Source organism: Mastigoproctus giganteus, chromosome 11 (genome assembly GCF_048544385.1).
Source record: "Mastigoproctus giganteus isolate SK-2022 chromosome 11, ASM4854438v1, whole genome shotgun sequence".
In the NCBI taxonomy this organism is placed as follows: domain Eukaryota; kingdom Metazoa; phylum Arthropoda; class Arachnida; order Uropygi; family Thelyphonidae; genus Mastigoproctus; species Mastigoproctus giganteus.
In genome coordinates, this window is record NC_143585.1 from 11,496,609 (window position 1) to 11,523,578 (window position 26,970).

Here is a 26,970-nt window from a genome sequence, read left to right on the forward strand (position 1 = left end):
CTGGAGAGGCCTTCAGTGGATTGAAAATGAAATGGCTGATTATGATGATGACACTACGAGGTGTCATGATATTGCACTACTTCCAATAAGTAACGCTTCACCAGAGGAGAAGACTAATGTTACATATTCTCAGATAGGTACCACCACCCAGACTGCACCATTTCAAGGCTATTTGGCCCTTCTTCGGTTGGTGGGTAGGTACCCTAGTGGTGCAACTAGTCTTCTCCTTTGGAGAAGCGTTACTTATTCGAAGTAGTGCAATATCTTGGCCACTCGTTGTGGAGGTATTCACAATATGAGATATAACTTGAACGATGCCGCTTTTGCATATTTTTTCTAATTCACAGTTTAGCTGCATACTAATATGGTGCATTTGCACTAACTTGTTCGATATATAAATCTCTCGCAGCCTGCGCTAAAGCCCTTGACATATTTCAATATACCTATTGTGTAAGGGGATTCATGTGCGTATGTATAGTAATAGTAATAGAGGCAGGTGATGCAAGAAAGCAAGCATATGAGCATCAGCCAAAAAAAAAAAAAAAAAAAAATTCACACAACCAGTCCTTCTAATAGTTTTTCCAATATCTCCTTGATTTTATTCTAGCTATCAACTTTCACAACGACAGATGGAAGTCTGTTCCAGCAATTAACTACCCGCTGGCTAAATTTCCGTGCATCTATTCTACAACTGTCTTTCCTCAATTTGAATCTATGCCACCTCAGGTCAATCTAAGCAAGAGGAAGAATCCCATCAGCGTTGAGCTTTCTCAACTCATTCAAGACCTTATACACCTCAATCAGATGACTCGCAGGTGCATAGACTCCAGCCGCCGCAATTTGCAGAACTTAAGACTTTCTTGGTAAGAGGACCCCTTCATTCTCTTACCAATCTTATTGCCCTTCTCTGTACACGCTGAAACAAATCTACATCCTTCCTGAAATGAGGCCTCCAGACCTGTACGCAGTACTCAAGACGTGGCCTGATCAATGGGCAGGCCACGTATGCAATTGACTTATACAAGTGGACAATCACCTCCTTTTCCTCGCTAGCAAAATTCCTGTATATCACTGACAAAACCCCTGACCCTGCTCGGGCAGCCTGTCTGCATTGCTCATTGTATGTTTCTAATTACGGTACTGTATGATATGGTGGGTGCGCCAGTTTTTGGTAGGGAACACATATTATAATAATAAAAAAAAAATCACCATTGAGTCGGCTTGTCCAAACCTGATCGTATGAGAAGCTGAGGCTGGAGCGAGTCGTGCAATAAGACAAGATAAAATTAAAATTTCTCTTGTCTGAGAATGAAAATTCCTTTCACACCGAGATGCATTCTCACGCCAGAGCAGGTACGGATAACTCGATTTCCAGACACTTGAACCCTGTGCTAGTTAATTGAGGACCGGAATTAAATAAGTCTATTCATTTGCAATCAGATGATTGTGCAATTATTGCAAGAATACACTGTACATATAAGAAGCATGTGGTGCTAAACCGAAATGGCCACGTGATAAGCTAGGTGGACGGTTTATTACGAAGCTTAAGTTATCGGACAATGCTCCTTACAGCTGACAGAGTCTGACTGGCCTCATGTCATTATTTCAAGGACTACGGTTGAAGCAGTCAAGGTAGTAACTGAAGCAATCAGCATCGCAAACAATAACCTTGTACTCAATCCAATCTCTAGTGAATATTGGAAGGATAATGCAATGAAACTTCGTATTCGATGATTTAGTCTTACACCTGCGTATTGTATTTATAAAGTATATTCTGTAAGTGACGAAATCTGTTCTTTCTTCGAGGGACGAGATTAGGTAGGAGCAGAATGGGGGATTCTTGTCAAGTGTGACTTCATTTTCGTAAGTTAAAGTGTCTTAACAACGTATCTGCCGGGTGACCTAATCGAGGTGTTATAAGGCAAGACAATTTTGGGTGCTTAGTCACGTGGATTTATTTAGCATAACGGAGTCTAGTGTATATTTTAGGAGACTCCCAATGTTGAAGGGATCCATTGACCACCACTCAACAGTGGTACCTTGGACCCTACAGTTAATGCACAGGGACATACACAAGGAGGCTTACATTTAAAATGAAAAGAGAATTGCTGACCAGATGCCTGAAAATTTTTCGTCATTCAAAGATTGATTGTTCAAGAAAGCTGTCATCTACTCTTACGGAGGTTGGATTTGTTCCTAAATTAAAGAGAGCATGTACCTTTCTGATAAGGACTTGAAAGACAAAGACAAGTGAAAGGAGGGAAACAGACATTTCTTACTTTGTTATTTTTTAATTTAATTTAAATTTTTTTTTTATTTATTTTATTGGCTGATGCTTCCTTGCATCCCGTTGCTAATACTACACCGAATGGACAGAAATCACGTTATATCTACCATGTAACGGGTAGGTCCACCTTTTTACCCGGATAAGGGCAATCACAAGGAGAGGTATTGAGTCCTCTAGTTCTCAAAGGCGTTCCACAGGTATTTTCACACATGCTTGCTGCACAGCTGTCCATAATTCAATCGCATTCCTGAGTGGAGGATCGAAATCTGGAATGGACCTTTCCACAGCATTCCAAAGATGCTCCACAGGGTTCATGCCCGATCAACGGGGAGGCCATTCCATTGTGATAAAATCTGCGGAACATTCTTAGAACAATGTACTAGTCACCACGGCTCTGTGGGGAGGTGCCTTGTCCTGCTGGAAGAATTCATTGCCCTGTGGGTGCGCGATGACCATGAAAGGATGTAGATGGTCTGCAAGTATCGACACATAACGTGGACGGTTCAGAGATGCCTAGTCATAACAGACGTCCCAACGTGTGCCAGTTGAACACGCCCCAGACCATTACCGACCGTACATCTGCCTGAACAATTCCTTGTTGACATGACAGAGCATAGCTTCTTGCGATTTCCGCCAGATAGTCACCCTCTCGTCCGCTCGAAATAACTGGAAACGGGACTCGTCGGAACAGGAGATCTGTCTTCAACCATCCAAGATGCAGTGCCGATGTCCTTTCGCCCAGTTGAGGCGTAGAGTTCTGTGTCGTGGTGTTAGCAATGAGACTCGTGTGGGTCCTATAACCTATTGCAGTAATGATCGCCTGATGATCTTGTTGGGTACGTTTGGGACACCTCCCTCGTCGAAGTCGGCGGTGATTTGTACGACTGTCGCTCTCCGGTTGGCTGAAATAATGCGAGACAGACTTCATCCACCACTTTTCCGGGCTCACACACACAGCGCTGTCCACATCGCTGAATACTATTGAACAGGGACAGTACAATTTCTGTACCACCTTCGCGATAGATTTACCCATGCGTCGGGCAACCACTATCGTCCCTCTTTCAAAGTTGGTGAACTTAGGACGTTTATCCGTAACTGTCATCGAATTACCTTCTACGTGAATGCAATGTTGCAGTGAACCCATATACCTGCCAAGCGGTGGGTTCGTCCACTAGAGAGAGAGGTGACAACGTCACGTTGGCCAGAAACCAGGTATCCCATGAATTCTGTCCTTTCAGTGAAATTCTAAATATGCTGTAATTAAACAATACAAATGCCAATAAAGAGACATACCTTGTTCATTCACTTTCATATTAGTTCTACTAAATGTGTCTATAACTTATGTTCTCCTTTTTTTTTTTTAATTTGTGAAATAAACACTCTTAAATGAACCAAAGATAACGAAAAGATTAAAATGCAAACTTCTAGTGACCTTCGAAATAGACGTTGAACCGGTTTATAAAAGTAGAATGTTGCTCATCTAGTCAGGAGGTTATCTGTTGAGGAAAATAGGTAACTAGCAACCATTACATTGCCAAATGATCACGTGTGATGCTCTCTCCCGCCCTTATTCTCTGTCGCAACACTTTATCCTTCCTCATGTACACAGGTTTTGTTCACTGGAGAAATACAAAGTCTTTCACTAGTTTCATAATTACAGGTAAACTTCAAATATCTGTATTTCGGATTAGCCCAACTTTAATACTGTAAGTAATCTCAATCTACACTAGAAAACTAAATCTTATTTTAAATCGGCGAAAAGAAGCAGTTATAAAGTTCGAAAATTTATGCGCTCGTGGTAAGTACATAATTTCAATTTTTGAGTTCCTTAGAAATACTTAAAATAAAATAAATTACGGCGGAGAAGGAGGTCCCACCATGTATCTAACCCTGGTGCTTCCAGAATAAAGTACATGAAGGACAGAGGCACACATTTATGGTCCGAGATTGTACGCTGCCGCCAAAAATGCGTGGAAATTTTCCAATTATTTACAGTGACTGACTATTGAAGTTATGGAGTTGGAAGTTTATATATATTTAAGATGTGATTAGCGAAATACTTATAATTAATGGGTAAATTAAAGGGACAAAAAGCCCATTGCTAAACAAGCTTATAAACATTCATGTACTCCGAATTCGTGTGCAACCGGAGATCGCCTGTTTTCCCACCGAGTGACAGAACTCAACAGTTTACACTGATTAGTGTAAACATGTGGCCAGGGAAGTCCGTAGAGAAAACAGTGATTTTCTCAATGGGATTATGATCTCCCTTTTTGGTACAGGTCATTGTTCTAGAAATCATCCTTGGGACACCAGGAACTTCCGTAGCCAACTGTTTTCAGCAATCAGAGAACTTGTATATGACGGTATCATAATTCCCAAATCGCATTTTTCTGTATTGTTTTTAATCAAGTCCACCAAGGATATAATTTATTTCTGGCTTGCTGTTCCTCAAGTGTAACACCTTGCAATATGCTGCACTGAAACACAGCTGCCAATTTTCTGACTATTCTTAAAGCCTGTTCAAGTCATTCTGAAAGAGTACCATTTGGCTCTGATCAATAATGAATCTCCCAATCTTTAAATCATCTGCAAATTTTGACGTCATGCCCCCTATCCCTTCTTCGACGTCGTTTATAAAATTCAGAAACAACAATAGTCCAAGAATCGATCTTTGGGGACTTCAGGTCTAGCGTTACATCAATCTGTAGAATATCCATTAACCACATCCCTCTGTCATCTGACGTCTAGCTACTCTGTTATCCATCTTGGAATCTTTCCAGTAATCGCAACATGTTCGGCTTACACAGTAACTTAATTTCTCATCACATACTGAGTCGGATGTCTTGCTAGAATCCAAATAAACTATGTCGAAATTGCTCTTTACATCCCGCTAATGAGTAACTCTTTGAAAATACCAGTCAGTTAAACATAATATTTTCTTAACAAAATCATGTCATTTCTACCAAAATGTCCCTGGATTCCATTTTAATCCTTTCCTCCAAGATGTTCTGCACCATTTAAGTCAGAAACCGGTCTGCAGTTACCGACTGAAATTGTAGAACCTCTTTTATGTATTGGTGATACGATGTCATTTCTCCAATCAAAAGGAATCTTTCTTGAATGACGATTCCTTCGGAATTAACCTCAATGTTATGATACACTCTCTGGCCGCCTCCTTCAAAATTACTGATTAAAATGGGCAAAAAAAATTATAAAAATAAACTGTTAATGGAGAGTTTTATGAAATGTTGGTTGATCATTTTTAACACTAAATTAAAGAACCGAATTCAAGAATAAGGAGAAGATTTCCAGACTTAAAATTTTCAAAGATAAGTACCATATTTAGAGGATTTCCTGACTAAAGCAATTATTCCAAAAATCTACAATATATTTTTGTAATAACATTCTCATTTTTCGGAAACTATGAACCACGGGGCCATCAGAATGATCGGTGGTTCTTTCCAAGGCTAGATTTAAGGTGTAAGTTGTTCCAGAGCCCAGGGTTGCAGGGTTCAAGGGCCAATGCCATTACTGTAAAGAGTAAACATTTTAGCTTTTTTTTTTATTTATGAGAAACAAGGCCTCACTCTTATTAAATCCCTTATGTGACTTCCAACGTTTGTCGGGTAAACCATTTAAGATATAAGAGTCGTGTTTAAGTTTGTGATATAATGGAAGGAGTTTGATGATGGTAATAATAATATTCTTAAATCCTTGAAATACGAACTATGACTATGTTCTTTGCATTAAAATACGAAGTCAGGGAACACTAGGGACATGACCAGTTCATGTGGGGATGGGGAGTGCCCCAGAAAGTTATATATGTTGATCTTTGCATTACCACTCAAACTTATTGAAGAGAATGCACCCAAAACTGTTGGACAGAATATGAGATATCTTCTCTTGAATGTATTCTCTTGAATGAAGGTGAGCCCAAAGAATTTCGCATGCTTCCAGAATCTCTCATGATAAGACTTTAAGGTCTGATATTTTGGGCCCTTTTAATCACATTTGGTTATCTATTTGCTAATAAAATTTCCGGAACTTTTTAAGCAAAATTTTGGATCCCTGTCCATTTTAGTTAAACTTTGTTTGGTATCGATTTAACTACAAAAATCAGTTATTCTTCAGTTATTATCAGGTCAGTAATTTCTTGGCGAGAAATTCGAAACCTCTTGCATTCAGGATTGGGTATACAAATTTACGTCCAATTTCTTACACAAATGTACATGTTTGCTCCATTTTTCCAAGTTCTTGTGGGTAGTACAGTGGTATAATCACTGTTTTGTCCCCATCGAGCGAAAATGACCTAAGTTCGAAACCCGTCAATGACGCCCGGAAATTTTATGGGCCTTTTAAATAAAGTGGCAAAGCTAATCAGTCTCAAGCTAGGGTAGCATAGTTTTTCCCTCGCGCCATTTTTACGGTATAAATTGTAGATGCCCCTGAAACCCTTCAACAACCAACCAGCCATTTTTCCAAATTTAAGTTACAGGCGAAAGTCTGTTGCCAGTGCGTTTGGACTTAATTAAGGCGGCTGCTTAAAAATTTGTCCGATTCCCTATTTTTGTAGTCATACGTCTTCGGCGTAGCGTAAATCTAGAGCATGATTCCCTTGGCCTCCTTGTCTTACCAGCTTTATTTCCACAGAGCGCATCTGTTGTACGGTGAGGGTAACCTAGGTGCATGACTTTACCAACACAAACCTCAGCTGTTTTATTGGAAGAGATAACTCTGAAAAATGGCACGATTAACACCAAGAATACGTCAGGAACACATTTTGAATTGAATTAATGTCAACTGCCTATAACGACGTTCATTGCAACTGGACGTGCGGGACAGCTAAAATTTCAATGTGCATAATTAATATGCTGGGGCTCCGCTTTAAATGAATAATATCCTCCGATTCTTGTTGGAACAGCTCACCTCTGTCAAGAACTGATTAATTCTACAGGCACTGCTTTAACTGGTGTGACATGGGTGGATGTCTCTGTTTCCTCCAAGAGCGATCTTGATCCCGTATATGTTGGGTGTATCTTCATAGAACTACGAAAATCGTACGCTCATCTAGTTTTCAGAAGTCGTTTCACCATCGACTTCTATAAGAGTTCATATGACAGGTAAGCTTCATTGAAGTTCATTTTCCAACAGAAGGTAGAAAATAAAGTGATTTTGTCCATAGTCGGATAAACCTTAGAGTACGTGAACAGACGAAAAATACAATGAAATGAAATCACAAAGACCCCATTAATATCTTCAGAAGATTCGCAGAACTATGATAAGAATAGGAAGAAACCATCTATAAAAAAACACTTCACAGAATGGGTTATCACACACTTAATATTGAATCTCTTGAAGAACTTCAAAATCTTGAATTTTTCATGGAGAAACGCAGGCAATTCGACATTGAAGTTTAAAGCTTTAGTTGGGCAAACCTCCTCGTGGGAGATACATTTCTTTTGATAAAGAAAATGGGTGTGAAATATTGGGTGGAGTATTTTGAGCAGTGACAAGAATGATAAATGGTAATGACAAGTAGCAATTGTTATGTTCTGAAAGTTTCATCTTGTTCATACAGACTCTGCTTTTCCGTTTTGTGTTTTCCACCACATCACTTGTGATGGCCGGTTGTCCGCCCTCAGATTACCAGTTTGCGTCTACCAGCAAAATATAAATAAATAAAATAACTAACATATCACCCACTAGATGTTAGGTGGGTGTTAGATGTGCGGCTTAAGAGCCAAAGCAAATAACATTATAAAGCATTATTGTGTCTGTAATAGCTTGTACCTTACACTCGCTTTAACCAGAATTTCCAAGAGAGAAAAAGTGCAGACCTAACTACAAGTCGTGCTACTCTAAATTCTAAAAAACACATGACGATGTCGAAACTTCCGGGAAAATCGAACAATTATTCACAAAAAATGTAATTTTACAAACGAAAACATATTTTAATACAAAGTAGAGAACTCCTTACGAGAGTTAAGTCTATTGGGCTGGCTTAACATCCAGATAAGAGCACCAGCTCAATCAGACAGGAACAGATGCAAGGTACACATCAGTCATTGCTGATTATTCCTATTAGTGATATTTTTTTTCCGGTAAGTCCCGTCAACAGCGAATTTGTTCAGGTCGATTTAGTATTTCTACATTAGATGTAGTATTTCGTTGATATACGTGTTACATTTAGATATCACAGCCTACAACTCTAATTATTCACTTATCATCCTAGTGGATAGGGGAAGATGTGCGTCTTATCAGCCATTAACAAAAATAATCGTTCTGTAAGACACAAAATCTTACAAAATAAAATTTTTATAAAGACTCTGGAAGTTAGTTTTATTAACAGATTCTCGTCTCAGGTTGAATAAAATAGTATTATCGCGTAAGGTAAATAATGAAAATTATTCGGCGAACAGATAGGTTCTTGAGGGGTAAGAAACAAAGGCAAGATCCGAGCCATTAACTTCGTTATACTCGGGGGATAAACAAAGAGGTTTGGTTTGGTTTGGATTTTATTGGATTTTATTGGGATAAACAAAGAGAAAACTACAGTAAAGCAGCATGAGTCCAAGCACAAACAGACGAATTAAGATTTATGCTGGGTTGTATTCAGGAAAGGGAGCGGTTTATCTTGAAGTGAAAGTTACTTCAATCAGAATACCGTCAGGCTCAAACAGGAAGTGGGTTCTTTACCAGCATATAAGTTTCCTTAAATAGATGCTGTGGTGACTAGATGTGAGTTTCGTGTTTTTAAAACGTTACAGGGTCAAGGTGTTAGATGAGAGGGGAGTGTTTTTTTCGGATAATCGGCAAACATCTAAGGGCACACTGTATGGAGCAGATCCGGTAGAATAGTAAAAGGGGAAGTATTGAAACACGTGTTTCTGGGCAGACTGAGTAAGGGTCTTCTAACAAATGAAAGGAGAAGAAATCCGAGGAGGAGTATAAGATTGGAGAGGGGTGACTGGAAACAGGCGTGGCAAACTTGGGAGTAAGATGGAGGAGGAGTAGAACAAAAAGAGAGTGAAGGGGTTGGAGAGACACAGAAAGTTGAGATTTTTGTCGGTGTTAGTGAAAATTAGTTATTGTTAGGAGTTAGCTAAGGTGCCTTGGTGAACCGAAAGAGCAGCCTTGTGTAGATGAAAGTAGGTGCCTTGGTGAACCGAAAGAGCAGCCTTGTGGAGATGAAAGTAGGTGCTTGGTGAATCGAAAGAAGCAGCCTTGAGGAGCTGAAAGAAGGAGTCTTGGTGAACCGAAAGAAGCAGCCTTGCAGAGCTGAAAGTAGGAGCCTCGGTGAGCCCGGAAGAAGCAGCTATTCTTACCTGATGAAAATAATTCGTTCTTAAGAAATAAAGGTACCTGAGACCCAAGAAGGAATCCAGTAACTCATGTCGAACTCCCCCAGTGATTGTGAGATGCGACCCAGATGGAAAAGATCCACTACTCGTTTAGAGAATGATAAAGGATGTACCGCGAAGTACGTAAGAAAACTAAGTAAGTGATTTGTTTTACTTAAGTACTCTCACCATTACACAAAGGCTATAGACACCCCGATAACAGATTAGCAGAACTTTTGACTAAACACTGTGACACATGTGTAAGAAGTACTATATTGTAATGATAAGTAGTGAAAGGTATGAACTGAAGGACATTAGCCAGAGCAAGTTAATAGATATATAAATAATTTTGGAAGGGAATAGAGAAGTGAGTAATACCTTGTTAATAACTGTCTTAATAGTTGAATGATTAATGAATTTTGGAAGGGAATTAGAGGGAATAGATAGATGATGGAGCCTTCAAATGTTCAAGTATTTAATTTTAGAAATTGGCAGAGGTATGATTAACTGGATTAGAGAAAGTTGCAAATTATAATGTGTTGGAAAAGGGGGTAACAATATATACAGAAATTAAAAGTATAGAAGACTAATCAAATTATTGGAGTAGGAAATTGATTTGTAATGGAAAGAGAAATGTTAACAGACTTTTGAAAGTTACCTGAGCTCAGGGGTGTAAGAAGAAACATTATCAGTTCTTAAAAGCAGGGATTTTTGATAATGATGTATGTAAGAGAAATAGCCCTACTAGAGTGCACTCAATAGGCTAATTTACCCCTGCTCATATACATATACTGTAGTACTAAGTAAGTGAAATTAGATTATTTTGTCATGTGTTTAATCAATTTCTTTTGTGTTGATTTATCTTTGTAAATACTGTATGTATTTAAATACTGTATGTAAATACTGTATGTACAATAAACTATTTTTATCCAATATGTGTGTAGTTTTTGTTGTTCTGAATACCAACCTATCTGAAGGGGAATAAAAATTATAGATATATAGAGCGGTTCCCCTGAACCTGAAATTTTCTGAGTAGATACTAGTCAGATGCGCAAGTGGGCAGTTTTTACTTTAAAGGGGAACTAACCAAAAATGATAGATAAAACTATAATTAAAATATTGTCAAGTCAAATAGGAGGAAGTTAACATAAAACCCCACAGTTCGATAACAATTGGTTACTCGTTATTCTTGTTTGTATATCATATCGCTTTAAACTTGTTTTTGTTGTACGAAGGTCGACCGAGGAAGTGGTTTATACCAACTGATAAAACGGGAAGTACGCGTGCGCGTCGGTGTGACGGTTGCCTAATCATGAACTCCTCAAGTTGTCAGTGTTTATGTCAAGTTGTCAGTGTTTAATGTATTTTTTAGCGAGTCTCAATAATATTTTCGTACAGTGACTTCCTGAGTTATCCCCTGCATCCTTGGTGAAGAAGAATACCACGAAACTTTAGGTAATTATTGTTTTTACGCGATTTGTTTCTTGCCTGTACTGTTTTCATATTTGCTGTCTTTGCTTGTCTCAATGCTACCGGCTGTACCACAAGGTCAAGAAGTTGCATTATGTTGGGAGCAATTCGCCCTGTAGTGCACGACGTTTACAACTCCCTCTCGGCGCCTCCGTAGCCAGGCGGGAAGGAGCAGCAGTGCCTAGCATACGCTTCTTGATTAGATCGGGGTTCGAGCCCATCACCACCAAATACGGAGGATGCGGAAAGGTCAGGGAATGACCACCGCATATCCCCGGAGCAATATGGCCTTAGTTGCTGATGCTCCTAAAAACCAAATAACAAACAGACAGTTTACAACTCCGACCTATTTACGCTCCCGCTCTACTTGTGAAACTGCCTTCGGCAACAAGGTGGAAGAAATTTGGCAATCAAGCGTTTGAATTTGTCTGCTAAATGCCTGGCAACCGAATTTTGGGACTTGTCAGCTTTTTGCCTGGAAAACACTCTCAACATTACTTTGACTATTAATTTTGAACTTTCATGGATTTTATACTGCGCTTCAAGCCGCTAAGTTGGCGAATTGGCATCAAGACAATTTCTTTCGCCCTGCCTTCTCACATTCCTGATTACTGCCCACCTAGCAAAACCCTTCAGTAATCCTGCACTTTAGTGTCATGATCACGGTCACGGTCAGCCTGCAAGTCACCGCTAGCTCCAACCTGGCGTAAATCCTATTCTGACTGGCAGTTCCGACTTGACTGAGCATGCGCAACACTCACTCTATCTTCCTGTTGCCGCTGTATCTGCCAGTCTGTGCTGGGGATGGAAAACGGTTCCTGTAGTTATTGCAACATTATTCAACTCTTCTTTTAATCAAGGTATTTTCCCTGCAATTTGGAAAGTTGCTAACTTAAATTCTTCTCAAAAATCCAAAGAAGCCAGAATCTGATTCACTGTCATATAGGCCTATTGCCTTACTCCCTGTTATGGGCAAGGCTCTTGAAAAAGTTATTGCAAGTCGATTTCTGACTACCTATGTTATGAAAGGACTTTCTTCTCCTGTTTAGTTCGGCTTTACGAAGGGTACAGGAACCGAAGATGCCATTGCTTCTCGTTTAGAGATACAGCGGGAAACCACGACTAAATATCTGCTCGGTCTCTTTGTGGACTTCAAAGGGGCCTTTGACATCCTTTGGTGGCAAAGTGCCCTGGAGAGGTTCCGGGAGGCCGAAGGGTCTTCACCTATATACCGGTTGCTGATGAGCTACTTTTCGCAGCGCTCGCTAGTTATTAAGAGTGGTTCCATTCAAGTGTCAAAAAAAGTTACCAGATGATGCCCCCAGGGGTCTGTTCTTGGGCCCCTGTGCTGGAACTTAGTGTTCGACTCCTGGTTAAATAAACACTTTGATGCAAAACTATGATCTCATATGCAGACGACCTAACCATTATGGTCCAAGGAAACTCCAGGAAGTCTCTTGAAGATGTTGCCAACAGGGTACTGCAGGAGCTGTATGTGTTGTCTGACGAGCATAAACTTCAGATATCTACAAGTAAACCGTCCCAGATGTTGCTTAAAGGCAGGTTAGACAGGCCGTCCCCATCAAATAAAATATAAAGGACAAGCTATTAAATACAGTTCAACCACAATATACTTGAGAATTATTCTGGATGATGGTATGAGTTTTAAACCCCATACAAAATACATTAAAGAAAAATGCAAGTCATTATTATCTAGATTGAGACAAGTAACACGACAAGAGTGGGGGCCTTAAAGGTCACTCGCTGAGATTGTATTATAACTGTACATTCCTGACCATTATCATATATGGTGCTGGTGCTTGGGGTTATAGGGTAACCAACTGTGCCATTATCAAACAGCTATTGCAAGCACAACGTGCTGCCCTTCTTATGTTATCCAGAGCTTGTAGGACAATTTCTACTGCAGCTTTGCAGCTCCTGACAGAAGGATGCCAATACAATATGAGGTCAAGTATAGATATTTGAGATACCACCTGAAAAAGGCACACCCTACTTCTCTTGATAACGTGGAACTTGACCTGAATGTTCCAATAACAACCGAAAAGGAAAAATTGCGCACTATTTATGTTAATAAGTGGCAGGCTGACTGGTCTGTATCGGAGATGGGAAAGGTGACAAGAGTGTACTTGCCGAAAGTAAGGGAACTCAAGAAAAGAAAACGATTGTGGTTTGCTCCTGGACTATATGGAACATACCTTTTTGTCAGGTCACGGCAGCCTCAATAGCAAGCTGTATAAACTTGGACTGTCTCCTTCCCTTCTTTGTCTCTGTGGAGGTGAAGAGGACGCAGATCATATCCTTTTCGAGTGTCACTATTATACCGACTTACGGAATGAACTACAACTCATTACTGGTTCCTGCGACAGGGAGAATAAACCTCTTCTGATCCAATTACAAGATGTATTTGAAGCTTTTAACTTATTTGCAACACGAGCATTTAAAGAACGAGAGAAAATGAGAGCTGCTGCCCCGAGATACCTGAATGTGGATCAAGAGAAAGACCTGAACAACGACTCAAATTATCTCTGAAGACTTGATCAAGGACTCACATTCTCTTTGCAGACTTTCACAGGAACTGCTATCTAGAAAGAATTGATCAATATATTGTATTTCAATATTTCATAAAAGCTTCAATTGCTACTTCCTGCATTTTGTCTGACGAACTTGAGGTGATACATCGTGATGGAAATTAAATCCTTATTGATTGGAATGACGAACCTACTGTGTTAGAAATCGTAAATAGTGTATATAGTATGAAGTTTGACTCTAGTGCTTCAGCTGTGCCATGCCATTGGATACCTATCTAACAATGAAATTAAGGATTGCTGCAACTACCGAACCTTCTCCTGGTCCGGCGTAGAGTTCGGATACGCCTTTGCTCCAAGAGGATTTCCTATCAAACGATGGGAGTGCCAAACCAATCTTCAACGTTGGAAGAGCTACACTTCAAGCTGAAGTATCTATTGAGGATGCGCCTCGACATCGTCTAATCCTGCTCGCAGGATAGGAATTGCTAATCCTAAATTAGGATAGGATTTCACCACGACATGTGGCTTCTACAAAAGCTGAAAATTGCCTCCACCTCCTCCTTTTTTTTTTTCTCTTTTATCTTTTCTCAATTTCTCTTAACTTCCTATTATTACTGCGGGTCCCTTCTCTGACCCTCTGCTGCACTTCTTTCCTTCCCCAGCACCCCTAACTTTTCCAGCTATTTTTTTTTCTCCATTTTCCTTTTCTCATAACTTTGCCTATCCTGGAACTTTGTTCCGGTATAGACTGGAATGAAGGTAGTAGATCCTGGCCGCCTCCACTTGGCGGGGATGGGGGGTTTGACGCTGTGACCAGGTGTTGCTACTTTCCACTTGCTAAGAGCCAGGTACCGGCCGACTACATAACAACAGAACACATTATAAAATTTACACACCCAACACACTACATACAAACGCGCGGTTTTGGTGTGAGCCTCAACACAAGGAGTACAATAGCGGCTAATGGGGGAAACCCTGGGGTCCGCCACAACAAACCATGAATATCCCCTGAAGTCTGTGGTGGGAATTGTCACGGAGCATGCGCAACACTCACTATATCTGCATATCTACGTGTGTTGGGAATTTTCACGGATCATGCGCGACATCGTATCTGCCGGTCTGTATACTGGTAATGTATACTGGGAACCTCCCCAGTGAAACGTTGGTCCATATGCAGCAGGGATCCAGAAAAATGGGTCCAAGATTAAGCATACACCACCACCTGCCCAGATAGTGGGCACCCATACACAATGGGCTCATGGACTCATGCTGCTTGTGACACACACACATGAAGGCATTTGTTGGCATATTGCACCAGGCGTTTCTGGACTCATCGAACCAGCACACTTGTTTCCAATCCCCCAATGTCAACAGGCATGTTGCTGGCATTACAGCAATTGCTATTGATGATGATCAGTGATGAGGAGAGGGATGTCTCTAGGTTCCTCTGCTGTGGGACCCCATGTCTGAGGGTGCAGCACATTGTCATTTGAAATATTGTTGCATTCCTAATACTGTATTGCAATCAGTGGCGGAGTAAGGATAGTTGGGGACCCCAAAAAAATAATAAAAAAAAAAATAATAAAATAAAATAAAAGTTAGGTGGCAAATAAATGAAATTTTTGTACTTTTGAATTTTTTGTTTAATTTTTCGATTAAATTAATCAAGATTTTTATGTGTACTGAAAACATTAATCTATCTTAGAACACTATAGGAATATGTTTTCGCTTGGGGCCCTTAGGCACGTGCCTCATTGCCTTAATTGGTAATCCGCCACCGATTGCAATGTCAACTATTGCTATTAACTTGCCTTTGAACCCATACGTGTTGAACCCTTTGCTCACCAGGAATTTCCACCTTGCATAATTCTTTACAGTTCTATCAGCAGGAGATGGTTTGGCCTGTTCAATACACCTCTCATACCTTGACCACAGTGAGCCACGAGCAATCAAGAGGATGTGCCATTTCTGATATGGAAATACCAAATGCACAAGCTCCCACAACCACGCCTTTTTAAAACTCTGTAATATCTTTACGAAGTCCTGTAACTACTACTTTATCACATTTACTTGTATGACCAGATGCAAATTACCACTACTTGAGTGTACGCAGCTGTTTGTTTGTTTTTTAAACTGTGAGCAACACAGCATAGTCGCTTACGGATGGGGTGGTCACAATTCATTGATCACTAATGTATTAGTATTAGTATTGGCGGCATGTTGCAAGAAAGCCTATGGCTTATGCTGCACCAGCCAAAAAAAAAAAAAAAAACCGAACAAAACAATGATAAAAATAAATAAAACAAATAAATAATAATAATTAATAAAAAAAGGAAATTAAACCTATAATCCTAAGCGCTTTCCTGACCCGGAGGTACTATCCAGATTACCTTTGAATTTCCCCAAACTGTCAGCCTCTACCACCCATGTTGGCAACTTATTCCAGTAATTTATAACTCGCTGGGTCAAATAAAACTTCCTACAGTCCAATCTGAACATTTGCCCCCGTAACTTGAATTTATGTCCCCTAGTTCTAGCATCATTTATAATCTTGAAAATTTTTTCCTCATTCATTTTACTGATGCCTCTCAGAGCCTTAAACACCTCAATCAAATCTCCTCTAAGGTGTATAGTTTCAAAATCTGCAACCCACATATTCGAAGTCTTTCTTCATAAGGACGCCCTTTTGCCGATCTCACCAGGCGAGTGACCCGTCTTTGCACCCTTTCAAGAAGCTCGAAGTCTTTCTTTAGGTGCAGTCTCCATACTTGAACACAGTATTCCAAGTGTGGTCTAACAAAAGCCTTATATAATGGGATTATCACGTCCCTATCTCTACTTGCAAAAGTTCGATAGAGCCTTGCTTGCAACCTGTTTAAAATGCTAAGAGAATTTCATGTCCGACCGTTCCATAACACCCAAGTCCCTTTCCTCCAGTACTGGGTTTAGTTGAACTGTACGAATTGAATACGTTATTTTGGCATTACTGTTTCCCAGGTGTAATACCTTACACTTTGTTTGATTAAACTATAGCTGTCATTTTCTTATCATTTCTGAAGTCTATCTAGATCTCACTGAGGAAGCTCAGCTTGACAGTGATCATTAACTACTCTACCAATTTTAACATCATCTGAAAATTTAGACATCACGCCCTCTATCCTTTCATCGATGTCGTTTATGAAAATTAAAAACAACAGTGGTCCTAATACTGATCCTTGGGAAACCCCACTTCTTACATCAACCAGATCTGAGGAATAGCCATTTATCACAACACTCTGCATCCTGCCCTGAAGCCATCCTGCTCTCCATCTAAGGATTTTCCCACTGATCCAACTGTTCCAGTTTATAAAGCAACCGCTCATGTGGGACTGAGTCAAAAGCTTTGCTGAAATCTAAATCAACAATATCGAAATTATTCCCTAATTCCAGCTGGTGAGTGACCCTTTCGAAATAGCGAACCAGATTTGTTAAACATGATTTTCCCTTTACAAAACCATGCTGAGTATCCTTGAGAATTTCAATTCGATCCAAATGTTCTTGAATTCCACTCTTGATCATTGCCTCCATGATTTTCCCTACCACTGAAGTCAGACTGACAGGTTGATAATTTCCCACTTCACTCTTAGAGCCACCGTTCTGTATGGGAAACACTTTGGCACTTTTCCAATCCAAGGGAATCTCCCCAGAGTCCAGTGATGCTCGCATAATTAGCCTCAAAGTTTAATGCACTCACTTGCCACCTACATTAAGATTAAAGGGTATATTCCATCAACTCCAGGAACCCTACTGGCCTGTAGACTCGAAAGGTTTTTCATTAAATAATCTTGCGAAATTTCAATATCATTAATTACATATTTTTTAACTTCGCACCCACAATTTCCCATTTCCACAAAAGGCTTTTCATTTGTAAATATCGATGCAAAATAACTGTTGAGTTCATCTGCAACGGCAGCTGGTGTATTTAATACTATCCCCTTTCCCTTACATAAAGGTCCGATCTGGTTTGTCCTGCTCTTCTTGGCATTTATATATGTGAAGAATTCTTTATCCCCCCTCTTTGCCCTGTTTGCTAGTGATTTCTCATAAAGTGCCTTTGCCTGTCGAACCTTTTCTGTGGCTCTATTACAGATCATCTTGTAGCTGTTATAGGTTTCAGTACTTTTTATTGCTCTGTAACCTTTCCATGCCACCTTTTTCTGCTCAAGTAATGTGGCAACTTCACTATTCATCCAACTTGGAACTCTTCTCTTGGAGTATTTTTTTAATGGTAAATATGCATTCAAGGCATCTGTGATTAATGTTTTAAAAGCATACCACAGTTCAGATGTATTCATTCTCTGCACAATATCTACCCAGTTATTGGAGGCCATGTAGTACCTTAAGACATCGTAATTTCCTTTTCTGAAATTAAAACCCATTCCTTTGCCTTTTACTACTGCTACCTCTCTCATCATCATCCACCGTAGAACTCCGTGATCAATTCCTGCTACTGGTTCCTCTACTGTCAGCCTTGTTATGTCATCTGATTCATGTCTGATGATGAGGTCTAGGATATTCTTTTCTCTAGTACTTTCCCTGACATGTTGATACAAATAACAGTCATCTAGTTGATTTAAAAATTTTGTTCCCCATGTCGAGTTTCCTTCCCGTTTACTCCAATCAATTAGAGGCAAATTGAAATCACCCATAATAACACATTGACGCTTACTTGCTCATTCCGTTTGCATGTAGAGGCTTTTGTCATAATCTTCAAAATCTCCCGGTCTGTAGATTACTCCTACTAGCATTATACCTTTGTTTCCAACTATCTCGCACCATACAGATTCTATACTAGCGTGTGAAATGTCTGAATCCAGGAAAGCTATCGTCGCTCTCATGCTGCTTCTGATAAGAAGCATTACCTCACCACATCTTCTATCTACCCTATCCTTCCTAAATACATTATACAAGCAGTACTGAAACTCATCATCCCCAATTTCCTGGTGGCACCACGTCTCCGTAATCCCTATTATGTCCGCGTTATTTGTTTTAACAACAGTTCGAATTCGCTCATTTTATTGACGACACTTCTAACGTTACTGTATAAACAATTAATACTTACTGTTCTTGTGTATTTAACAACCCTAACACAACCCTTGAAGTTGTTTAGGCTCCCCTCCCTGGCATTAGCTCCAGCTCACGCGAAACATTTCTGCCCCCAGAACATCTGAATAATATGTCCAGTTGGGGTAACAGATAAGAACTCTTAAGATATGTGCAAGAGTTACTTTGACCAATATTATCAGATTGCACCACCTTTGTTTACGTGTATCCCGTCCTATCAGTTATCCTTTCACGTGTATATTAACATACATGTGAAAGGATAAGTGTTGGTTGATGTAGAGTTACTATAACTCTTCATCAGCTTTCGGGCCTGGAAAGATTGTGCAAGGCTCAAGGGGAAGAATTTTTTTCAGCCTGGTCTGCACTTGTTAACAGAAGAGACTGCTTCTAAAGGGATGGGATACACTTAAATAGAATATTTCCTGATGCTATCGAGGCAGTGTTAGGTCGGAAAACTGCTAGCTTTGGGGGATTCAATGACTGATAGATTAACAGTAACCACTGGCAGAGGTGAAAGTGATGCTTGCACTGCCTTCATTGGGGTTCATCTAAACGCATGGGTTGTGTTAGGGTAGCTAAGAAGAAGAAAAGGTGCATGTATACTTGCGTGTACACCAATGCTAGGAGTTTGGTAAATAAATTTGATGAATATGAGGTATTGCTCAAAGCATCGAAGGCAGATATTGTTGGGATATCAGAGACGTGGTGTCACACAGATATAAGGAATGCAGAACTGGAATTTGGGGAGTACAACGTCTACAGAAAGGATAGACAGGATAGGAAGGGAGGAGGGGTTATACTATTAGTTAAGAAACACATAAAATCCAAAGAAGTAAAGCAAGTCGACATCGCTGGACAATGCAGTGTCGAGTCAGTTTGGTGTGACGTAAGCATTGGGAGATCAAAATTGAGAGTAGGAGTTTGCTGTGGGCCTAATGACTCTGATGAGTATGATAAGAAACTGTACAGGGAAATAGAGTGGGCCAGTAAATCAGAGAGTCTTATAATAGGGGATTTTAATTTCCCAGATATTGACTGGAATTTGTGGGTTGGTCACTAGCAAGGCTTTTGTGGATTTATTGGATGATTGTTTTCTACATCAGCACGTTCGGGGGACAACTAGAGGGAGGAATACTCTTGATTTGATTATCAGCAGTGATTCTTCATGCATTAAGAATCTGCAGATAGAGGAACCACTAGGTGGCAGTGATCACTTCAGCACACTACGGCAGTGATCACAGTGTGCTGAATTGGGATTTACTCAAAGCGGTAACTACCATCAGGGGTAAAAGGAAGGGTTATTGCTTTCGTAAAGGCGACTACGATGGTCTGAGACAGTATTTAAATTCTATACAGTGGGACCAACTGATGATGTTACCAACAGCAAATTCAAAATGGGAAGCATTCAAAGAACTTATCTTGGAAGCTACTAGGCGTTACATACCAACTAAGAAATATTGTTCAAGGTTTAGGCCTAAATGGATGTCAGATGAACTAATGAGACATATGGCAGAAAAGAAAAATGCATGGGATACATACAAATTAACACGTGACACAGAAGCCTATGATAGATATAAGTTGATCTGTAACGAAGTTACAAAGGAGGTTAGGCAGGCGAAGGCTGATTAGGAGAAATCTTCGGCAAGGGATGCAAGGAAAAAGAGAAAAGAGTTCTTTACTTATGTAAACTCTAGAAGGAAGGGGATGAATCAGATTGGTCCACTTGATATCGATGTTTCAATTGTTGATGATCCTGCTCAGGTAGCTAACAAACTAAATTAATATTTTTCATCGACATTCACACATGAGGAGTTATTCAGCGAGGGAAATGCCAGAGGTGTATTCATCTCTGGTATTAAGCTAGATAATCTTGTAATAACTGAGAGTAAAGTGGAGGAGAAATTTTTGAAGATGTTGGATAACATGGAATAGGGAATCAGTATGGATGGAAATAATACTAGTGTCAGAAAACTGAAGCAATAAGGGGGTGTTGTCAGAAACGACAGCACCCCCTTATTGCTTCCAAAAATGCCACAATCGTCTCCTGAGAAAGATATTGCTGGTGGTTTATCTACTGATAAAAAAGTTGGGACAACAGCAAATCCTGAAGATAACAAAACGACTGAAGAATTAAATATTACTCAGGACGCATCTTCGGTCTATGTGGTGATTTCAAAAATGCGTAAAGATATAAGGAGCTTTGTTTTGGGAGTGACCAATAAAGTAACTAAAAAGGCAGGAGATGCTATTATGGACAAATGGTCCAAACTTGAGAAAGCAACAACGGCCCTCCTGATAGAAAATGAAATACTGAAGGCCACTAATCATGAAATAAACATGCGAGCTAATCGTCTAGACAAAATAATAGAAACCTTTTCCACAATAACTCCAAATAAAACAAATTATGTACAAGAGCCAGAAGTTCAGGCCCCTGCTGATAGGAAAGTGCAAAATGAGGACTTCCTGCTACAGGGATCCCCTTCTGTTAGATCTTATGCTGATGTAGCCCGAAATAGACCCATACTGAAGGAACTAATAGCTAAACCTAGTGAGAATGTAATGGTACTTAGAGCGTTAGAGAACAGCAATTCTAAAAGCAGCGCTGATGTAAAAACCGTGGTAACCAATACTTTGAAGACAGAATTTACAATAGTCAAAATAAAATTAATCAAATTATCACGCAAGAAAAGCGTAATTTTGGAAACGGCCTCTAAGTCGGACTTATCTGAACATCAGATTCCTTGTCCTCTGCTGGAATCTCTACCGAAGTTCCTAAAAAAAGTAACCCTTCCATAATTATCTACGACGTGCCCAAGGATCTAAGTAAGGAGGACATAATAGAAGAACTGTACAATAAAAATCTAGCTGACTATGACTTTACAATGGAGGAGATTAAGAAAGAAACCTCGTTCAGATTCACAACTAAGTCAAGGTCCTTATCATTAGTACACTGGGTAATCAGTTTCTCCCCAAAACGTTACAGATGTATTTCGTCAATAGACCGAATATTTCTTGCTTGTAGCTCACTTAGGCATAGGCCATTTACAATAGTTACTAAGTGCTTTTTGTGCTTGGGATATGGGCACACAACACAATACTGTACCTATAACTCTCCATCCTGTGGACATTGTGCCTGTAGTGGTCATGTGCATGCAGAATGCCCTCATAAGGATGAGCCTGCCGGCTGCATAAATTGCAAGAGGCGTGAAAGAGACTTTCGGCACTCCATCCGCGATCCTAACTGTCCTGCATATAAAAGAGCTCTAGATATTGCACGATTAAGGACCGCTGACGAAGGAGGCAATTCGTGACTACAAATACCCAGAACTTTTGCGTATCATAGATCTTGTAAGACAACGGACCAACTATGGATACATTGTCTTTTACCAGTTCTTCATCTGCAGACGAATCAGTGTCTGAACTTAGCCTGCTTCAAGGGAATGCTCAGCGGTCACGATTGGTAGCCGATGAAGTCCGAAATTAAATATGATATGTATAGCCTTACAAGAACCATACCATTTCCGCGGTAAAATAACCGGATACCCTATCTCTTTTAGGGTTATTCAGCCGGAACATGCTGAACCACGTACGGCTTTCGTCATAGTTAATTCTAAATTGGACGTAGTCAAGATAATTAGTCTTACTAATCAACATGCTGTCTGCATAAGTGTGTCTACTCCTTATGGCTCTTACTTTCTAGTTTCACTATACTGCCCACCAACTTCCGACATCACACTTCATCTTGCCTACCTCGATCAAGTTATTTCTTTGGTAGGTACTGCCAAACTTATTATAATGTCAGACGTTAACGCCAAATCCAGTCTATGGCGCTCCGACCATACTGATAACAAGGGTTCACTCATAGAAGACTTTCTCCTTTCACATGAGCTGACGGTTCTAAATAAACCCGGTGAGCCGGGTTTATTTAGAACCGTCGACATCGCAGGAACTGTCCACCTCCCGACGTCGAAAGTCTTAAAACAGAATATCAGGCTCTCAAAAGACAATATGTCAAAACCATCACTACCTGTAAAATAAAATCTTGGCAGAACTTGGTTATTTCTACTGGCAATCGGGACCCATGGGGCCTTGTTTATCGCCTTACGAGGAACAGATCCTATTCCCCTACTGTTTATCGGTCGGTACCAGCAAACGGCACCGAAACTCTCACTTGGAAGGACACCATCAACACTATCTTGGACAATCTGCTCCCTTCTGATCGCCTAGAGGATGACTTGACTACTCATAATTACGGAGACGTGGTGCCACCCGGAAATTGGGGATGATGAGTTTCAGTACGGCTTGTATAATGTATTTAGGAAGGATAGAGTAGATAGAAGGGGTGGTGGGGTTATGCTTCTTATCAGAAGCAACCTGAGTGCGACGATAGCTTTCCCAGATTCAGACATTTCACATGCTAGTATAGAGTCTGTATGGTGTGAGATAGTTGGAAACAAAGGTACAATGCGAGTAGGCGTAATCTACAGACCAGGTGATTGTGAAGACTATGACAAAAGCCTCTACATGCAAATGGAATGGGCAAGTAAGCGTCAATGCCTTATTATGGGTGATTTCAATTTGCCTCTAATTGATTGGAGTAAATGGGAAGGAAACTCGACATGGGGAACAAAATTTTTAAATCAACTAGATGACTGTTATTTGTATCAACATGTCAGGGAAAGTACTAGAGAAAACAATATCCTAGACCTCATCATCACACATGAATCAGATGACATAACAGGGCTGACAGTAGAGGAACCAGTAGCAGGAAGTGATCACGGAGTTCTACGGTGGTGATCACGGAGTTCTACGGTGGATGATGACGAGAGAGGTAGCAGAAGTAAAAGGCAAAGGAATGGGTTTTAATTTCAGAAAAGGAAATTACGATGCCTTAAGGTACTACATGGCCTCTATTAACTGGGTAGATATCGCGCTGAGAATGAATACATTTGAACTGTGGTACGCTTTTAAAACATTAATCACCGATGCCTTGAATGCGTATATACCATTAAAAAAATACTCCACGAGAAGGGTTCCAAGTTGGATGAATAGTGAAGTTGCCACATTACTTGAGCAGAAAAAGGTGGCATGGAAAGGTTACAGAGCAATAAAAAGTACTGAAGCCTATAACAGCTACAAGATGATCTGTAATAGAGCCACAGAAGAGGTTCGACAGGCAAAGGAAGTTTATGAGAAATCACTAGCACACAGAGCAAAGAGGGTGGGGGGGATAAGGAATTCTTCACATATATAAATGCCAAGAAGAGCAGGACAAACCAGATCGGACCTTTACGTAAGGGAAAGCGGATAGTAATAAATACACCAGCTGCCGTTGCAGATGAACTCAACAGTTATTTTGCATCGATATTTACAAATGAAAAGCCTTTTGTGGCAAAGGGAAATTGTGGGAGCGAAGTTAAAAAATATGTAATTAATGATATTGAAATTTCGCAAGATTATTTAATGAAAAAACTTTCAAGCCTACAGACTAGTAAGGCTCCTGGAGTTGATGGAATATACCCTATAATCTTGAGAGAGGCGGCAAGCGAGTGCATTGAACCACTCAGGCTGGTTATGCGAGCATCACTAGACTCTGGGGAGATTCCCTTGGATTGGAAAAGTGCAAATGTATCTCCCATACATAAGAGTGGCTCTAAAAGTGAAGTGGGAAATTATCGACCTGTCAGTCTGACTTCAGTAGTAGGGAAAATCATGGAGGCATTGATCAAGGGTGGAATTCAGGATCATTTGGATCGAATTGAAATTCTCAAGGATACTCAGCATGGTTTTGTAAAGGGAAAATCATGTTTAACAAATCTGGTTCGCTATTTCGAAAGGGTCACTCACGAGCTGGATTTAGGGAATAATTTCGACATTGTTTATTTAGATTTCAGCAAAGCTTTTGACTCAGTCCCACATGAGCGGTTGCTTTATAAGCTGGAACAGGTTGGAATCACTGGGAAAATCCTTAGATGGATAGAAGGATGGCTTCAGGGCAGGAGGCAGAGGGTTGTGATAAATGGCTATTCCTCAGATTGGGTTGATGTAAGAAGTGGGGTTCCCCAAGGATCAGTATTAGGACCACTGTTGTTTTTAATTTTCATAAACGACATTGATGAAGGGATAGAGGGCGTGATGTCTAAATTTGCAGATGATGTTAAAATTGGTAGAGTAGTTAATGATCACTGTCAAGCTGAGCTTCTTCAGAGAGACCTAGATAGACTTCAAGAATGGTCAGAAAAATGGCAGCTGTGCTTTAATCCAACAAAGTGTAAGGTATTACACCTGGGAAACAGTAATCCCAAAATAACGTATTCACTTGGTGGAGTTCAACTAAACCCAGTACTGGAGGAAAGGGACTTGGGTGTTACGATACGGTCAGACATGAAATTCTCTGAGCATTGTAAACAGGTTGCAAGGAAGGCCCATGGTGTCCTATCGATGATCTATCGAACTTTTGGAAGTAGAGATAGGGACGTGATAATCCCATTATATAAGGCCTATGTTAGACCACACTTGGAATACTGTGTTCAAATATGGAGACCGCACCTAAAGAAAGACATCGAGCTTCTTGAAAGGGTGCAAAGAAGGGTAACTCGCCTGGTGAGATCGGCAAAAGGGCGTCCGTATGAAGAAAGACTTCGATATGTGGGTTGCAGAGTTTGGAAACTAGACACCTTAGAGGAGATTTGATTGAGGTGTTTAAGGCTCTGAGAGGCATCAGTAAAATGAATGAGGACGAAATTTTCAAGATTATAAATGATGCTAGAACTAGGGGACATAAATTCAAGTTACGCGGGGAAATGTTTAGATTGTACTGCAGGAAGTTTTATTTTAGCCAGCGAGTTATAAATTACTGGAATAAGTTGCCTTCATGGGTGGTAGAGGCCGACAGTTTGGGAAAATTCAAAGGGCATCTGGATAGTACTTTCGGGTAAGGGAAGCGCATAGAATTAGGATGATAGGATTAATTTCCTTTTTATTTAATTTTTAATTTCATTTTATTATTTTTATTTATTTATTAATTATTATTATTTATTTATTTATTTAATTTTTGTTTTTATCATTGTTTTGTTCGGATTTTTTTTTTTTTTTTTTTTTTTTGGCTGGTGCAGCATAAGCCATAGGCTTTCTTGCACCATACGGCCGTTACTAATACTAATACTAATACTAATACTAATAAACAAATAAGACAGCTCAATAACTCCTACACTACTACTTCTGAATCTCAGCCATTTATGCAGCTGGAGATGGATACACCTGTCCTAAAAATTAACAACTCTGGTTTTCCGGGCCTCGACCTTCATGAGGGCATCTTTATCAAACAATTCCACAAGCTACGTCCAATGGTTCTTCCGACTCTATTCAAAAAATGTCTGAATGAAAGCACATTCCCTGTTATCTGGAAGACAGCTCTTCTTAAACTAATTCCTAAACCCAAAGTGTCAAGTCCTTCCGTCCTATTGCTCTGTTATCGAATTTGGCTAAAACACTTGAAAGGCTGGTTGCTATAAGACTCGCTTCACTGTTCACGAACACCTCTCTTGTATCAGACGATCAATATGGTTTCCGAACTGGACGAGGAATTGAAGAAGCGGTCATGGAATTCCTTTCTCGAGTTAACTCTGCAAATTCTAAATACCTTCTTGCTATTTTTGTTGATTTTTCTGCGGCGTTTGATCTGTTATTGTGGTCTAGTTTGTTTGCTCGCTTGCGTGCTGCCGATTGTCCTCTTTCTCTCTATAACCTTTTAAGAAGTTATTTTGAAAACCGTACAGTTTCTGTTATTTCTGGATCTAACTCCATCTCCCGCTCTGTGACTAGGAGCTGCCCCCAAGGCTCTGTTCTTGGATCACTTGTCTGGAACATCGTTCTTGACGAATAGCTCCTTAAAACTATTCCTTATACTTCCAAACTGGCTTATGCAGACGATGTCACCCTGCTTATCCAGGGTAATTCCCGTGCCTCCCTTGAAAGTACTGCCAACTTAGTCATGTCAGATCTCCCTCAATGGTCCACCACAAATAAATTATCCATATCCTCATCGAAAACTAAAATGATGCTGGTTAAGGGTTCGCTTAATATTTCACGGCCACCTGCTGTAAAACTTAAACAAATCACTTTCCATGGTTTCTTCTCTAAAATTTCTTGGTCTGATTATTGGTAGTAACTTACGTTTACTAAACACTTGGAAGATCTCTCAGAGAAAGTCAAAAAA

The 26,970-nt window shown here is 40.0% G+C and overlaps 1 protein-coding gene across 1 annotated transcript in view; it reads left to right on the forward strand.

The window, feature by feature from the left end:
* The first annotated feature begins 3,889 nt into the window (after nt 1-3,889).
* The window catches only part of LOC150077711 (alpha-tocopherol transfer protein-like), a 90,862-nt gene continuing 67,781 nt past the window's right edge, over nt 3,890-26,970 (forward strand). The window contains exon 1 of the mRNA XM_090384257.1: nt 3,890-3,947. The gene's annotated coding sequence lies outside the window, so the exon portion shown is untranslated. The remainder of the gene's footprint in view (nt 3,948-26,970) is intronic.